At 42.3% G+C, this 18,112-nt stretch overlaps 1 pseudogene; it reads left to right on the top strand.

Annotated features, from left to right (window-relative positions):
- Positions 1–5,662: 5,662 nt before the first annotated feature.
- LOC116470113 (small nucleolar RNA U13) lies at positions 5,663–5,753 on the top strand (annotated as a pseudogene).
- The last annotated feature ends 12,359 nt before the right edge of the window (positions 5,754–18,112 follow it).

The following is an 18,112-nucleotide window of genomic DNA, read 5'->3' as shown; positions in this document are numbered from 1 at the left end:
ACAATACAATTATCAAAATCAGGAAATTAACATTGATATAATGCTATTACCTAGTATACTGACCATATTCATATTTTTTGTTGTCAAATAATGTCCTTCATAAGAAAGCAAAAATTTTCAGACTAAGACCCAATCTAGGATCATGCACTGTATTGAGTAGGCGTATCTCTTTAGTCTCCTTTAATGTAGAATGGTCTGTATTTGTCATTCATGACCTTGGCATTTTTGAAAGTAAAGGCCTGTTATTTTATAGCACATCCCTCACTTTGGCAGTCCCATGTTTCCTCATGATTAGATTGAGGCTGTGCATTTTTGACAGATATATCACAAAATTGATATTATGCCTTCCTTAGCTTTCTTAGTGCTTTTTTTTTTTTTTTTTTTTTTTTTTTTTTGACAGCGTTTTGTTCTGTTGCCCAGGTTGGAGTGCAATGACACGATCTTGGCTCACTGTAGTCTCCGCCTCCTGGGTTCAAGCGATTCTCCTGCCTCAGCCTCCCGAGTAGCTGGGACTACAGGTGCGTACCACCATGCGCAGCTAATTTTTGTATTTTAGTAGAGATGGGGTTTCACCAGGTTGGCCAGGATAGTCTCGACCTCTTGATCTCATGATCTGCCTGCCTCGGCCTCCCAAAGAGCTGGGATTACAGGCGTGAGCTACAGCACCCGGCCCTTAGTACATTTTATTAGGTGGCACGTGATTTTAATGTGGGCTTGTCCCCTTACTGGTAATGTTAACTTTGATGATTAACTTTGATGACTTGGTTAAGGTGGTGTTGGCCAGGCCTCTCCATCTGAAATAATAATAAAGTTATTATTTCTCCCTATTTTGAAACAAGATAGATGTCCTATTCCTCAAACTTTTACCCTTTAGTTTTATCATCTATCATTTCTTCTACATTTATTTGTTGGTTTTCTGCTTTATGGAAAAGCTTTTCCTTCTCCATTTGTTTGTTTGCTTATTTGTATCAGTATGGATTTGTGGAGCCCTATTTTATTCCCTAGGTTAAAAATCCATTACTATTATTTGTTTATTTATTTATGATTTAATTATTTTATTTTAGTTTTAGTTTTAGTTTTTATTTTTTTTGAGACAGAGTCTGGCTCCTGTCACCCAGGCTGGAGTACAATGGCACAATCTCGGCTCACTACAACCTCCACCTCCCGGGTTCAAGCCTTAGCCTCACGAATAGCTGGGATTACCAGCACCCACCACTACACCCGACTAATTCTTATATTTTTACTAGAGATGGAGTTTCACTATGTTGGCCAGGCTGGTCTTGAACTCCTGACCTCAGGTTATCCGCCTGCCTCGGCCTCCCAAAGTGCTGGGATTAAAGGTGCGAGCCACCACGCCTGGCCTCCTATTATTATTTATTTCAGTGCTCAGATTATCTTGGATTTGGCCAGTGGGAGCTCCTCAAATTGGGTGCCTTATCCTTTCGACTTGCCTCCATCACTCCTTGAGGGTTTTTTATTTTCTGGCATAACAAAATGTTCCAGGTTCATATCGTATTCTCCCTGCCCCAGCCCTGGAATCAGTCATTTCAGATCATACAGACGTGTATATTTATTATACAATAAGTAGTAAGTCTCAGATTGTTTTAGGCTCAGGACCTTTTCACCCTATTAAAAGCTACTGAAGAGCCAAAAAACTTTTGTTTATGTGGACTATATCTATTTACCACATTAGACACTAAAATTAGCCGGGTGCAGTGGCTCGAGCCTGTAATCCCAGCACTTTGGGAGGCTGAGGCAGGAGGATAAGTTGAGCTCAGAAGTTTGATAACAGCCTGGGCAACATGGCAAGACCCTATCTCTACCAAAAAAAAAAAAAAATTAGCCGAGTGTGGTGGCATGGGCCTGTAGTCCCAGCTACTCGGGAGGCTGAGGTGGGAGGATTGCTTGAGTCTGTGTCAGGTGGAGGCTGCAGTGAACTAAGATCGCACCACTGCACTCCAGCCTGGGTGATGGAGCAAGACTTCGTCTCAAAAAAAGAAAAAACAAAACAAAACTAAACCAAAACTGAGAAATTGTAAAAATACATATTTATTAAATACATGTAAAATAATAATATAAATTCATGACATGTAAATATAAGTAACATTTCACATTTTTATGAATAAAAACTCCATTTTATCAAATAAAAATATATAAAGAAGGATAGCATTGTTTTATATTTCTGCAAATCTCTTTAATGCCTGGTTTAATAGAAGACAGTTGGATTCTCATATCTGATTGCTCTAGTAATCTCTTAAGATATGTTGTTTTGGTAAAAGCTTCTAAAGAAAACTTGGCATCAAACAGATATGTAGCTGGATAAAGAACAAGTATTTTCACAGTCTTTTCTCTTTGTTGAGACAGAGTCTTGCTCTGTCACCCAGCTGGAGTGCAATGGCACAATCTCAGCTCACTGCAATCTCTGCCTCCCATTTCAAGCAGTTCTCCTGCCTCGGCCTCCCAAGTATCTGGGATTACAGGTGCCCACCACCACGCCTGGCTAATTTTTTGTATTTTTAGTAGAGAAGGGGTTTTGCCATGTTGGCTAGGCTGGTCTCCAACTCCTGACCTCAGGTGATCCACCCACCTTGGCCTCCCAAGAGCCACCACGCCACCCTCAGCCTTCCGATACTGGCCAGGATGGATTCGATTCATACTCCGGCCTCATGATTTTCTCCTCGGTAAAGTGTGATTACAGGCATGAGTGCCACCATACCCGGCCAAAATAAATTTTAAAAAAAAAAACAAGGCCGTGGTGTGAACCTGTAATTCCTTTGGAGGCCGAGGCGGGTGGTCACGAGGTGAATCAACCACGGTGAAACCCGTCTACAAAAAATGTTGGCGGGTGCCTGTAGTCCCAGCTACTCGGGAGGCTGAGGCAGGAGAATGGCGTGAACTCGGGAGGCGGAGCTTGCAGTGAGCCGAGATCGCGCCACTGCACTCCAGCCTGGGCGACAGAGAGAGACTCTGTCTCAAAAAAAAAAATAAATAAATAAATAAAATTTTAATTAAAAAATTAAAAATGATGTTCATGAAAAAATGGCTACCTCATCTTGCAACTCAAACAACTGCAGAAACAGTGTTCCAAAAGATCACCATCATACGCCATGCACATCGGAAGTGCTCTTGTGAACCTCCCATTTGGTCACACAGAATAGTACAAAGATGTGAACTCAGGGTCAAGTTTTGATAAAATTACCAATTTTTACTGCTTCATCAAGGAAATTCTTAAGTAAAACTGTCTCTCCCTCCCCCCAGCCTCCAGAGTGTGTGGCAGTGGAGAGCTTGCCATGGCCTTGATTTGTGAAGGGCTAACAGTTTTATGTGCATCCATTCCACATCAACAATGCAAATGTCAGCACATTGAAAAAGGCAAACAATGCATTATTTGGAAAATAGTTTTAACCTCATGGGCCACCTGAAAGTTTTAACCTCATGGGCCACCTGAAAGTGCCTCAGGTACCCCCAGGGGTGTGGGCACCACGTTTTGAGAATGGCAGCCATAGATTGTTTTTGGCATTTTCCTTTTTTCACTTAAGAATATATTCTGAGGCTGGGTGCGGTGGTTCACGCCTATAATCCCAGCACTTTGGGAGGCAGTGGCAAGCGGATCGCTGGAGGTCAGGAGTTTGAGACCAGCCTAGACAACACGGTGAAACCCTGTCTCTATACAAAACACAAAAATCAGCCAGGTATGGTGGTGTGCATCTGTAGTCCCAGCAACTTGGGAGGCTGAGGTGTGAGAATTGCTTGAGCCCAGGAGGAGGACGTTGCAGTGAGCCAAGATTGTGTCACTGCATTCCAGCCTGGGCAACAGAGCAAGACCCTGTCTCAAAGAAAAAAGAGGACCCTAGCCAGAATTGGGCCTGAGATTAGGGCTAAGGTCTTAGTGTATCTCAGGAAATTCCAAGTTGGGGACTGCTCACTTATACATGGCCATATACCAAACAAAATAGATAAAAGGATATATGTAAAAACACTTTCTCCTACTATACTCTCACAACATAGGATGCTGCTGTGACCAAATATGGGGCGGGGGCAGGGCAGGGCAGGGCAGGGGGAGGGTGCGGGTTTCCTCACACACCAAGCAAGCAATCAACTCTGCAACAGATGCTCCAGCACACACCAGTTGGATGTCCTTGTAACTGCCTGATGGGTTCTTCCTGCACAGACCCAATCCACTGAGCCCACGGCATTGCAGTCAAGAAAGAGTTCAGTTGACACGATGCTGGCACTATGCAGGAGAGAGTTATCACCCAAATCAATATCCCAGAATGCCTGGAGGTTAGGGGTTTTTCAAGGATAGTTTGGTAGGCAGGAGGCTAGGGAAGGGGCCATGCGGATTGGCTGGGGATGCAATCATAGGGGTGTGGAACACAGTCCTTGTATGCTGTGTTGGCTTCTGGGTGGGGCTCACCAGAGGAGTCACTGGTCTGGGTGGGGCCATCCAGTACTTAGACATGCAAAAGCCTGAAAAGACCTCCCAAAAGGCCAAATCTTAGGCTCTGCAATAATGATGTTATTTACTTACAGGATTAGTTGGGGAAGTTGCAAATCTTGTGACTTTCTGAATAATGGCTGGTAATTATTTAACTACTCCCACATCTTAGTAGAATTCAGGCCCCTCTCATCCTCCTAACTTCATGCTGTTCATCAGTTTTACAAGCGTAGTTTAGTTTTTGGAAAGAGCCATCATCACATAAACTATAAACTGAATTTCTCCCGTGGTTAGCTTGGCCTATGCCCAGGTGTGAGCAAGGACAGCCAGTCTGTGAGGATAGAAGCAAGATGGAGTTAGCCATGTCACGTTTGCCGTCATAATTTTGCAAAGGCAGTTTCATCCTCTAGAATTCAGTTCAATTCTGACACCATCTACCTGAAGGTAGCATCAGACCTCACGGGTTGAGAGTTCAGTCCCACAAGACTGCCCGACTTCAGACATCACAAGTAGTAGGTTGTAACCAATACTTCTGACCAACTGGCTATACATCAGGGTTCCCATACCCCTTCCACAGGTTTGATTAATTTGCTAGAGCAGCTCATAGACCTTTGGGAAACATTTACTTATGTTTACCTGTTTATTATAAAGGATATTAGGATACAGATGAACAGCCAGATGGAAGAGATGCATAGGGCAAGGTATGGGGAAGGGGTGCAGAGCTTCCGTGCCTGCTCCAGGCATATCACCCTCCCAACACCTCCAAGTGTTAAGCAACTCAGAAGCTCTCCAACCTCTATCCTTTGGGGATTTTATGGAGGGGTCATTAAGTAGGCATGATTGATTACATCATTGGCCATTGGTGAACAACTCAAACTTCAGCTACTCTCTCCTCCCCGAGGCTGGGGGTGGGGCTGAAAGTTCCTACCCTGTAATCATGTGGCAACCACTATCCTGGGGCTATCCAGTAGCCCCTACCCACCCACCGAAAGGTCAACTCATTAGCACACAAGGAGATTCCAAGGATTTTAGAAGTTGCTTGCTAGGAAATGGGTAGAAGACCAAGTTGTATTTCACAATATCACACGAGAGAAATCTGGTTTGCAGAAGCTGATGTGAGAATGACCTCAGTTACTGATGGCTTCTCTATTTCCTGTTTCAGATCCTGCAAGGTGTGGCTGAACTTCCCACCCTTGGATTACAGTAAAAACTTAACTGCATGTGATCCTTTGTAGTTAATAACATGATGATTGTGTTTTCACACTCTCGTGTGAGATATGCCTCCCTCAAATGTTGGCACATCACCCATCTGACATTAAAAAAAAAAAACTTACTTTGCTGATATTATTACTGATGATTACTTATAATAAAATAATCATAATTAGAGAAATAGCTACAATACAATGAGATATGTACTTGATCATAAACCTACATTAATTAGGTCGCAGCTTGAGTTGCTCTCACATAGACCCAAATAAACGTGAAAGAATTTGACTTGTCTCTGTGTCACAGTGTGAACATAAGCACTCCAGGGCGGCGGAAGCTCAACAATGTTGGTGACGCAGACCACTTCTGTATTGTCACTCCATCGTGGCTGCCCTCTTTAGTTTAAGATAGCTGCTTTAGTTCTCTCTACCTCTCAACATTTAGGCCACTGGAAAGAGAGGAAGAAACTAGGGCAGGTGTGCCTTTTTTTGTTTTGTTGTTTTTGAGACAGAGCACTGCTCTGTCACCCAGGCTGGAGTGCAGTGGTGTGATCATAGCTCACTACAGCCTTGGCCTCCTGGGCTCTATTGATCCTCCTGCCTCAGTCTCCCGAGTAGCTGGGATTGCAAGTGTGCACCACCACACCCAGCTAATTTTTAAAACTCTTTTTTTTTTTTTGAGATGGGAGTCTTGCTCTGTTGTGCAGGCCGGAGTGTAGTGGCACGATCTCGGCTCACTGCAAGCTCCGCCTCCTCGGTTCACGCCATTCTCCTGCCTCAGTAACTCCTGAGTAGCGGGACCACAGGCGCCTGCCATCAAGCCCGGCTAATTTTTTGTATTTTTTTAGTAGAGACGGGGTTTCACTGTGTTAGCCAGGATGGTCTCGATGTCCTGACCTCGTGATCTGCCCGCCCTGGCCTCTGAAAGTGCTGGGATTACAAGCGTGAGCCACTGCGCTCAGCCTTAAAACTTTTTTTTGTAGTGACAGGGTCTCACTATGTGCCCAGGCTGGTTGAGAACTCTGGGCTCAAGGTACCCTCCTGCCACGGCTTCCCAAAGTGCTGGGATTAGAGGCCTGAGCCACCACGCCCAGCCATGCCTATTTTTTCAATAGTACAATATGTGATATACATCAACGACGGGGAGACATTCTGAGAAATGTGTCTTCAGGTGTCAGGCGTGTACTTAGACAAACTTAGAGCCGACCACATGCATTAGGCATATAGTATGGCCTATTGCTCCTATGCTAAATAGGAGTGATGTAACCATATGAGTACTGTAGGTGATTGCAACACAATGGTAAGTATTGATCTATCTAAACCTAGAAAATGTGTAGTAAAAATATGGCATAAAAGACAAAAAAAGGCTGGGCGCGGTGGCTCACGCCTATAATCCCAGCACTTTGGGAGGCCGACGCAGGCGGATCATGAGGTCAGGAGATAGAGACCATCCTGGATAACACAGTGAAACCCCGTCTCTACTAAAATACAAAAAACTAGCCGGGCATGGTGGCGGGCGCCTGTAGTCCCAGCTACTCGGGAGGCTGAGGCAGGAGAATGGCGTGAACCCGGGAGGCGGAGCTTGCAGTGAGCCGAGATCGCGCCACTGCACTCCGGCCTGGGTGACAGAGCCAGACTCCGTCTCAAAACAAACAAACAAAAAGACAAAAAAAGGCACACCTATATAGGGCACTTAACATGAATGGAGCCTGCAGGACTGAATGTTGCTTTCTGTGAGTCGGTGAGTGAGTGGTGAGTGAATTCGGGAAGGCCTACAAAATATTACTGTACACTATTGTAGACTTTATAAATGATATACACTTTGGCTACACTTTATTCTTTAAAATTTATTTCTTCAGTAATAAATTAACTTTACCTTACTATAACTTTTTTACTTTATAAAGTTTTAAATTTTTAAAAACTTTTTGACTTTTGTCACAACACTAAGCCTAAAAACAAGCACACTGTACAGCTCTATGAAAATGTATTCTTGCCGGGCGTGGTGGCTCACGCTTGTAATCCCAGCACTTTGGGAGGCCGAGGAGGGTGGATCACGAGGTCAGAAGATCGAGACCACGGTGAAACCCCGTCTCTACTAAAAATACAAAAAATTAGCCGGGCGTGGTGGCGGGCGCCTGTAGTCCCAGCTACTTGGAGAGGCTGAGGCAGGAGAATGGCGTGAACCCGGGAGGCGGAGCTTGCAGTGAGCCGAGATCGCGCCACTGCACTCCAGCCTGGGCGACAGAGCAAGACTCCGTCTCAAAAAAAAAAAAAAGAAAAGAAAATGTATTCTGCCTTCACGTGCATATTCTATAAGCTTTTTCTATCAATTTTTTTTTTTTTTTACTTTTTAAGCTTTTTGTTAAAAACTGAAACACAAACACACACATTAGCCTGGGCCTACACAGGGTCAGGATCATCAACATCACTGTCTTTTTTTTTTTTTTTTGACGGTGTCTCACTCTGTCGCCCAGGCTGGAGTGCAGTGGCGCCATCTCTGCTCACTGCAATCTCCGCCTCCCAGGTTTAAGCGATTCTCCTGCCTCAGCCTCCTGAGTAGCTAGGATTACAGGTGACCACCTTCATGCCCAATTAATTTTTGTATTTTTAGTAGAGACGGGGTTTCACAATGTTGGCCAGGCTAGTCTCGAACTCCTGACCACAACTGATCTGCTCACCTCGGCGTCGAAAAGTGCTGGGATTACAGGCGTGAGCCACTGTGCCCGGCCAATATCACTGTCTTTCACCTTTATATCTTTCCCACTGAGAGGTCTTTGGGGCAGTAACACTTATGGAGTGTTCAACTTCTATGGTAACAATGCCGTCTTTTGCAATACCTCTTGAAGGACCTGCCAGAGGTTGCTTTACAGTTAATTTTTTTTTAATAACCAGAAAGAGTACACTCTAAAATAACAATTAAAAATATAGTATAGACGGGCGTGGTGGCTCATGCCTGTAATCCCAACACTTTAGGAGGCCGAGATGGGTGGATCACCTGAGGTCGGGAGTTCGAGACCAGCCTGGCCAATATGGAGAAACCCTGTCTCTACTAAAAATGCAAAATTAGCTGGGCTTGGTAGCGCATGCCTGTAATCTCAGCTACTCGGGAGGCTGAGGCAGGAGAATCACCTGAATCTGGGAGGTTGAGGTTGCGGTGAGCCAAGATCACGCCATTGCACTCCAGCCTGGGGCAACAAGATGCAAACTCCGTCTCAAAAAAAAAAAAAAATATATATATATATATATATATATATATATGTATATACATAGTATAGTAAATTCATAAACACGTAACTTAGTCATTTATTATCAAGTACTAGTACCATCAAATACAGTAGATTTGTTTACACCAGCATCAGCGTCACCACAAACATGTGAATAATGTGTTGCACCACAAAGTTAGGATAGCTTTGACGTCACAAGGCAACAGGAATTTTTCAGCTCCCTTATAATCTTATGGGACCACCATCATATACGTAGTCTGTCTTTGACCAAAATGTTATGAGGTACATGACTGTGTATAATTTCTCCTCAGATCCCATTGACTAGAACCAAGTCACACTGTCAAACTCACCTGCTAAGGAGTGTAAGAAATATAGCCTTTGGGCTGGGCGTGGTGGCTCATGCCTGTAATCCCAGCACTTTGGGAGGCTGAGGTAGGCAGATCATTTGAGGTCAGGAGTTTGAGACTAGCCTGGCCAACATGGTGAAACCCCGTCTCTACTAAAAATACAAAAATTAGAAGAGCATGGTGGCGGGTGCCTGTAATCCCAGCTACTCGGGAGGCTGAGGCAAGATAATTTCTTGAACGTGGGAGGTGGAGGTTGCAGTGAGCCAAGATTGCGCAATTGCACTCCAGTCTGGGTGACAAGAGTGAGATTCCATCTCAAAAATAATAATAATAATAAAAGAAATATAGCCTTTGGTTGAATAGCCATGTGCTAGAGAAAAAGAGAGCACATGTGAGACAACAAGTAGTCTCTGTTACAGTCCACTCCTTGTTACCCAAATATTCATGCTCCTCCTTCTTTTTTCTATATATAAAACATACTTTTCTCCCTTCCAAGTAAAATAATGCAGTGTTCCATCCAGCTACTGCCTTCAGTTCAAAATCTAGGACCTCAGTGATATTAAGTCCTCTTCATCAGGACCACCGATGACTCAGGTGAGCATCTTCTAAAAGACAAGTTATCTTTCTTCCCACCTCCACCCACCAAAAAGATAGTGGTGAATCAGGAATGGCTTAATAAAAGCCCTCTTTCAGGAAAGAAAAGAAACGGAGGGAAAGAACAATCACTGGACTACTGCAATGATAAAATTCCTACTGAGATTAAATTGCAGATTTCCCAACGTACTATTGCCAAGTACATTTGATGCTGATTCTGTCAAGGAATCTCCTTGCTCATTGTCCTTTCTGTCTCTTGGCTTTGCCTCTGAAAGGTTCTTCCATTAGTTATCCTCCATAGCCACATCTAAAGTGACATTGAAGAGTATGCTCTTGTGTAGGTTCTGTTTGGGTGGCTCCAGGGGATGCTTTAGAACTTGGAGAGCTACAGATTATTAAAGGCCAGTCTTGTGCATTCTCAATCTATTTCTGATGTATTTTCTTCCATTCAGTTATTTGGGCAAGTAAAGTAAACACAGCCATAGATCTTTTCTGGAAAGAGTGCTTTATTTATTTTTTTATTTTTTTATTTTTTTGAGACAGAGTCTCGCTCTGTCGCCCAGGCTGGAGTGCAGTGGTGCAATCTCTGCTCACTGCAACCTCCGCCTCCCAGATTCAAGCGATTCTCCTGCCTCAGCCTCCTAAGTAGCTGGGATTACAGGCATGCACCAACACACCCAGCTAATTTTTGTATTTTTAGTAGAGATGGGCTTTCACCATGTTGGTCAGACTGGTCTCAAACTCCTGACCTTGTGATCCACCCACCTTGGCCTCACAAAGTGCTGGGATTACAGGCATGAACCACCACACCCAGCCTTGGAAAGAGTTCTTAAGGCTGAAGACTTTCCTCTTTTACTCACTAGCTGGTATGTGGCATAAACTCCACACTTGCAATATTATGATGGATACTCTGAGGCTGTATAAAGCAATATCCTTGGGCTGGAAGGCAACTTTACTATTCTGGCTGGCTCTCATTGTCTGGTTTGGTAAAGAACACTCGAGAAGCCTTTACAAACCCTCCTGTGAGGAAATGTATTCCATTCTAGTATGCTTTCCAACTGGCTAATTCTTGCCTTGGTTCATCGGTCTCACAGAACTTGCCTAAAAGCAGCAAAAAGCAGTCAAAATACATAAACATTGATATTTCTTAAACACCCCTCCTAGAACTAAGGGCTAAGGGCCTGACTGACATGTGAACTGTCTTCCAAGATATTGCAGGAGATAATTTGTCTGAAATTAACATAGCTACCATAGCTTTCTTTTGATTAGTGTTAGTGTGGCATATCTGTATTCATCCTTTTACTTTTCACCTGTGCCTGCATATTTAAAGTGAGTTTCTTGTAAACAACATATAGTTGGGTGTTGTTATTTTATCCACTCTGATAGTCTCTGTCTTTTAATTAGTGTATTTAGACCATTCACATTCAAAGTGATCATTGATATAGTTGGATTAACATGCACCTTAATTGTAGTGTATTTTATTTCATTGCTCTTATTCTTTGTTTCCTTTTTGTTTTCCACTCTTTTTCTTTCTTGTTTGGTTTTATTAATATTATTTTTTTTTTTGAGAGGGAGTCTTACGCTGTTGCCCAGGCTGGAGTGCAGTGGCATGATCTCGGCTCACTGCAACCTCCACCTCCTGGATTCAAGTGACTTTTCTGCCTCAGCCTCCTCTGAGTAGCTGGGATGACAGGCACCCACTACCAAGCATGACTAATTTTTGTATTTTTAGTAGAGATGGGGTTTCACCATGTTGGCCAGGATGGTCTCAAACTCTGCCTGACCTCCAGTGATCCACCCACCTTGTCCTCCCAAAGTGCTGGAATTACAGGCTTGAGCCACCATGCCTGGCCACTTGTTTGATTTTATTTGAGCATTTACATGATTCCATTTTTTCTTATTTCTTTGTATATCAATTATACTTTAAAAATGTTTTCAGTCTTTGTCCTAGATTTTGCAATATATATTTACATATATGTCCACTTTCAAATAACATTCTACAACTTCATGGATGGTACAGGTACCTTATAACATAGTATTCCCAATTCTTCCCTCCCATCCCTTATAATGTTGTTGTCATATATTTCACTAATCCATAAGCTATAATCATCCAATATATTGTTGCTATTATTTTGAACAGACTGTTTTTTGTTAGATCAGTTAAGAATACCAAAACAAAAATATGTTATTTTACTTTCATTTCTCAATGCTTTATTTCTCAAATACTTTTTTTTTTTTTTGAGACAGAGTCTCACTCAGTCACCCAGGCTGGAGTGCAATGGCATGATCTCAGCTCACTCTAACCTCCACCTCCCGAGTTCCAGCAATTCTCCTCCCTCAGCCTCCCAAGTAGTTGGGATTAAAGGCTCCTGCCACCACACCCTGCTAATTTTTTGTATTTTTAGTAGAGATGGGGTTTCATCATGTTGGCCAGGAGGGTCTTGAACTCCTGACTTCAGGTGATCCACCCGCCTCAGCCTCCCAAAGTGCTGGGATTACAGGCGTGAGCCACTGCACCAGCCCTCAAACACTTCTTTTTACACAGATGCAAGTTTCTGACCTATAACAGTTTCCTTCTCTCTGAAGAACTTCTTTTAGCATTTCTTGCAAGGCAAATCTATGGGAGATACATTTCCCCAATTTGTATTTGTCTGAGAAAGTTTTTATTTCTCCTTCACTTTTGAAGGATAATTTTACTGTATACAGAATTCTAGGTTGCTGCTTTTTCTTTTTCAATGCTTTAAATATTTTATTATACTCTCTTCTTGCTTGCATGATTTCTGAAGAGAAGGCCAATGCAATTCTTGTCCTTTTTTTTTTGTTTTTTGCTCCTGTGGCCCAGGCTGAAGTGCAATGGTGTGATCCTGGCTCACTGCAACCTCCACGTCCCCGGTTCCAGCAATTCTCCTGCCTCAGCCTCCTGAGTAGCTGGGATTACAGGTGCATACCACCACACCTGGCCAATTTTTGTATTTTTAATAGAGATGGAGTTTCACTATGTTGGCCAGGCTGGTCTCAAACTCCTGACCTCAAGTGATTTGCCCACCTTGGCCTCCCAAAGTGCTGGGGTTACAGGTGTAAGCCACTGTGCCGGCTGCAATTTTTATTCTTATTCCTCTATACATAAAGTGGTTTTCCTCACCCTCTGGCTTCTTTCTAGACTTTCTACTTGTCTTTGGCTTTATGTAGTTTGAATGTGATACATCCAGGTGCAGAATTTTTGTTGTTTGTCCTGCATGGTATTATCTTAACTTCTTGGACCCGTGATTTAGTGTCTTTTGTTAATTTTGGAAAATTTTTAGCTATTATTACTTAAAAAATTTCTTTTGTTTCTCCTTCAGGAAGTCCAATTGTGCATATGTTACACCTTTTGTAATTATCCCACAGTTCTTGGATATCCTGCAGTGGTGTGATCATAGCTTATTGTAGCCACAAACTCCCAGGCTCAAGTGATCCTCCCACCTCAGCCTCCCAAGTAGCTGGGACTACAGATGAATGCCACCTTGCCCAGGTAATTAAAAAAAAATGTAGAGATTAGGTCTCAGTTTGTTGCCCAGCCTGGTCTCAAACTTTTTAAAAAATTGTAGTAAAAAAATGCATATAACATTTACAATCTTAACTATTTTTAAGTGTATAGTTCTGTAGCATTAATTACATTCAGGGATCTCTGCAATTTTTAATCTTGCAAAATTGAAACTTTATACCTATTGAACAACAATTCCTTATTTCTACCTCTATTTTACTTTGTGTCTAGTAAACCACTATTTTACTTTGTGTCGCTATAAATTTGACTATTTTAAATACATTATGTAAGTTAAATCATATAGGACTTGTCTTTTTGTGACTGGCTTATTTCACTTAGCATAATATCCTCAAGATTTATCCATGTTATAGCATGTGACAGGATTTCCTTCTTTTTAAGACTGAATAAGATTCCATTATATATTTACACCATTTTGTTTATCCATTAATCCATTGACGAACATTTGGGTTGCTTCCACCCCTTGGCTATGGTGAATAATGCTGCTATGAGCATGGGTGTGCAAATATCTCTTTGAGGCCCTGCTTTCATTCTTTTAGATATATACCTAGAAGTGGAATTGCTAGATTACATGGTAATTCTATTTTTATTAATTTTTTGAGGAACCACCATACTGTTTTCTATAGTGGCTGCACCATTTTACCTTCCCACCACCAATGCATAGGGCTTCCAATTTCTTTACATCCTCATCAACAATTATTTTATTTATGTATGTATGTATGTATGTATTTTTTTTTTTTTTTGAGACAGAGTCTCACTCTGTTTCCCAGGCTGAAGTGCAGTGGCGTGATCTTGGCTCACTGCAGCCTCTGCCTCCCAGGTTCAAGCAATTCTTTCACTTCAGCCTCCTGAGTTGCTGGGATTACAGGGGCACACCACCATGCCTGGCTATTTTTTGCATTTTTAATATTTTAGTAGAGACAGGGTTTCACCATGTTGGCCAAGCTGGTCTCAAACTCCTGACCTCAGGCAATCCTCCTGCCTCAGCCTCCCAAAGCTGGGATTACAGGAGTAAGCCGGTCCTTATTTATGTATTTATTTATTTTGACAGTAGTTATTCTAATGGGTGTGAGGGGGAATCTGATTGTGGTTTTGATTTGCATTTCTCTAATGATTATTGATATTAAACATCTTTTTATGTTTCTTGGCCATTTGTATTTCATTTTTGGAGAAACGTCAAGTCCTTTAACCGTGTTTAAATCAGGTTATTTTCTTTTTCTTCTTTTTTTTTTTTTTTTGAGATGGAGTCTTGCTCCGTTGCCCAGGTTGGAGTGCAATGGCACGATCTCGGTTCACTGCAACCTCTGCCTCCCGGGTTCAAGTGATTCTCCTGCCTCAGCCTCCTGAGTAGCTGGGATTACAGGCAGGCGCCACCATGCCCAGCTAATTTTTGTATTTTTAGTACAGGAGTGGTTTCACCATGTTGGCCAGGCTGGTCTTGAACACCTGACCTCAGGTGATCCACCCGCCTCGGCCTCCCAGTGCTGGGATTACAGGCATGAGCCACTGTGCCCAGCCTGCTTTTTTCTTGTTGAGTTAGAGACTAATTTTTATATGGAGCATATAGAATCAGATACACACTTAGGGTAGTCCAGTGATAGGAATTAGAAGTCATTATGTGGATTATTAGTTTTGTGCATTTTATCTATCAATAAAGGAGATTAACAAAAAGAAGATCAACATAAAAAAGACTGCTTCATAAGAAAGGACAGAAAAAACCAACTAGCCAACCAGCTAACCAACAAAAACACAAAAATAGAAAGCATTCTCCTGACCTAATATAAGCATGGTGTCTTCTATATGTGGTGTATGGTTTGCAGTTCTGGTTGCTGAAGGTCAAGGAAAAGACAATTATTCTCAATAAGATCCAGAAATCTGTAGAATGGGAAACCAACTAAAGCAGGGGTCATAATCTGGTTGCCATTTTCATCTATATTTCCCTACAGAAAGTTAAGTCTTTATGTGGAATGAATTTTGTAATTTAATCTAACTTTGTTTTTTCCAAATGGTTTTCCAATTCTCTCAACATTATTGAGTTTATTTTCCTCCCTCTTAATTTATATGCTTTAATCTTATATGAATTCCAGTATATTTATGGTTGTCCTAGTCTTTTTATTTATTCCTGTGCCAGAATCACAGTATTATAACTATTGTACATTTTTATTTATTTTTAAATTTTTCTTGAGATGGAGTTTTGCTCTTGTCACCCAAGCTGGAGTGTAATGGCACGATCTCGGCTCAATGCAACCTTGGCCTCCCACGTTTAAGAGATTCTCCTACCTCAGCCTCCCAAGTAGATGGGATTACAGGCATCTGCCATCACGCCCATCTAATTGTTGTATTTTTAGTAGAGATGAGTTTTCACCATGTTGGCCAGGCTGGTCTCAAACTCTGGACCTCAGGTGATCCGCCTGCCTTGGTGTCCCAAAGTACTGGGATTACAGGCGTGAGCCACCACGCCCAGCCTAGATTTTTAATATCTTTTTTTTTTTTTTTTGAGACGGAGTCTTGCTCTGTCGCCCGAGCTGGAGTGCAGTGGCGCGATCTCGGCTCACTGCAACCTCCGCCTCCCGGGTTCACGCCATTCTCCTGCCTCAGCCTCTCCGAGTAGCTGGGACTACAGGCGCCCGCCACCACGCCCGGCTAATTTTTTGTATTTTTGGTAGAGACGGGGTTTCACCGTGGTCTCGATCTCCTGACCTCGTGATCCGCCCGCCTCGGCCTCCCAAAGTGCTGGGATTACAAGCGTGAGCCACCGCGCCCGGCTAGATTTTTAATATCTAAACAAGAGTCCAATGAGTCCATCTCTCACTATTCCTAGTCATCTTTAGTAATAATCCCTTCCCCCTAAATTTTAGCTGAATACACACACACACACACACACACACACACACACACACACACACACAGTTGGCCCTGGGTTTCCATGGGTTCTGTATGCGCAGATTCAACCAACTGTGGATAGAAAATGTAGTTAGGCCTACTGTAGTTGCATCTGTACTGAACAATATAGTATAACAACTATTTATATAGCATTCGCATTGCATTAGATATTATAAGTAATCTAAAGATGATTACAAGTATGCAGGTGGGTATGCACAGGTTATATGCAAATACTATGCCATTTTATATAATGAACTTGAGCATTTGCACATTTTAGTTTCTGAGGTAGCATCCTGGAACCAATCCCCCGTGGATACCAAGGGACAGCTGTACATGGCTGACAGCCGGAGACTACAGATCCCAGCCTGCCTTCTTGACTGATGTGGTCACATGACTAGGTTCAAGCCAATGGTGAATGAAAATGAAGTGTGCAACTTCCAGGTCATCCCCTTAAAGAAATATCTACTTACCTTGGATTTTCCTCTGGGCTGGAATGTGGAAGTGGAAGTTAGCCAGCTTCTACCACGTGGAAAAGACACCAACCTAGATAACAGTAGCACAAAACCAGGATCCCTGAGTAACTTTGTGGAGTACAGCTTCATTGTAACACTGGGCCCTTTCACCGATAGACAATTTGGGGAGAGGAAAAAAAAACCAACTTCGATCATATGTAAGCCCTATATTTTTTGTCTCTCTGCCTTTAGCTTAACTAACAAAAAGCTGTTAAGAATAACTCCCCACTTTTTTTTGTAGAGATGGGGTCTTGTTATGTTGCCCAGGCTGGTCTTGAACTCCTGGGCTCAAGGGATCTTCCTACCTTGGTCTCCCAAAGTGCTAGGATTACAGGCATGAGCCACTGCACCCAGCCAGAGTAACCATTTTACTATTCCAAAAGTGATATATGTCAATTGTAGAAAATTCAGAAAACAGTGAACAAAAAGAAGAAATATAACATATTTCTTAATAATTCCATTATTGAGAAATGAATATTTGGAAATATCTATTTTTGTTTTGTGTGATCTCAATAATGATAGATATATACACGAATAGGTAGCTAAATTTACAATAACAGTTATATAGACAAAAATAGATATAGTTATATAAACACAAATGGGATTATACTTTACATGTTGAGTTGTGATATACTTTTTTAATCTAACAGTGTATCACAAACGTTTCCACGTAATGAAATATTTCTCTGGTTGTAGTAGAATTTATTTAACAAACAGGGCTGGGGCGGTGGCTCATGCCTGTAATCCCAGCACTTTGGGAGGCTGAGGCAGGCGGATCACCTGAGGTCAGGAGTTCGAGATCAGCCTGCCCAACATGGCGAAACCCCATCTCTACTAAAAATACAAAAATTAGCCAGACTCGGTGGCTCGTGCCTGTAGTCCCAGCTACTTGGGAGGCTGAGGCTGGAGAATAGCTTGAATCCGGGAAGTGGAGGTTGCAGTGAGCTGAGATTGTACCACTGCACTCCAGACCAGGCCACAGCACGAGACTCCTACTCAAAACAAACAAACAATGAACAACAAACAACAACAACAACAACAACAAACAAACAAAACCTTGCTGGACATCTAGAGTGCTACAAAATTTTAACCACTATAGATAGTATTTAAATAAACATCTTTGTAAAAATATATTTGTGCTTATCCATAATGATTTACCTAGGATAAATTCAGAGTGAGATTTCTATTTTTAAAAAGAGTATCAAATTTTATTTGATTTTATTATAAATCTTTTTGTTGTTGTTGTTGTTTCGATACAAAGTCTTGCTTTGTCGCCCAGGCTGGAGTGCAATGGGACGATCTTGGCCCACTGTAGCTTCTGCTTCCTGGGTTCAAGCGATTCTCCTGCCTCAGCCTCCTGAGTAGTTG

The sequence above is a fragment of the Hylobates moloch genome, unplaced genomic scaffold (assembly GCF_009828535.3).
Source record: "Hylobates moloch isolate HMO894 unplaced genomic scaffold, HMol_V3 SCAFFOLD_5, whole genome shotgun sequence".
Taxonomy (NCBI): domain Eukaryota; kingdom Metazoa; phylum Chordata; class Mammalia; order Primates; family Hylobatidae; genus Hylobates; species Hylobates moloch.
Note: the sequence above shows the minus strand (reverse complement) of the source record. Positions and strands in the feature narration are given on the sequence as shown.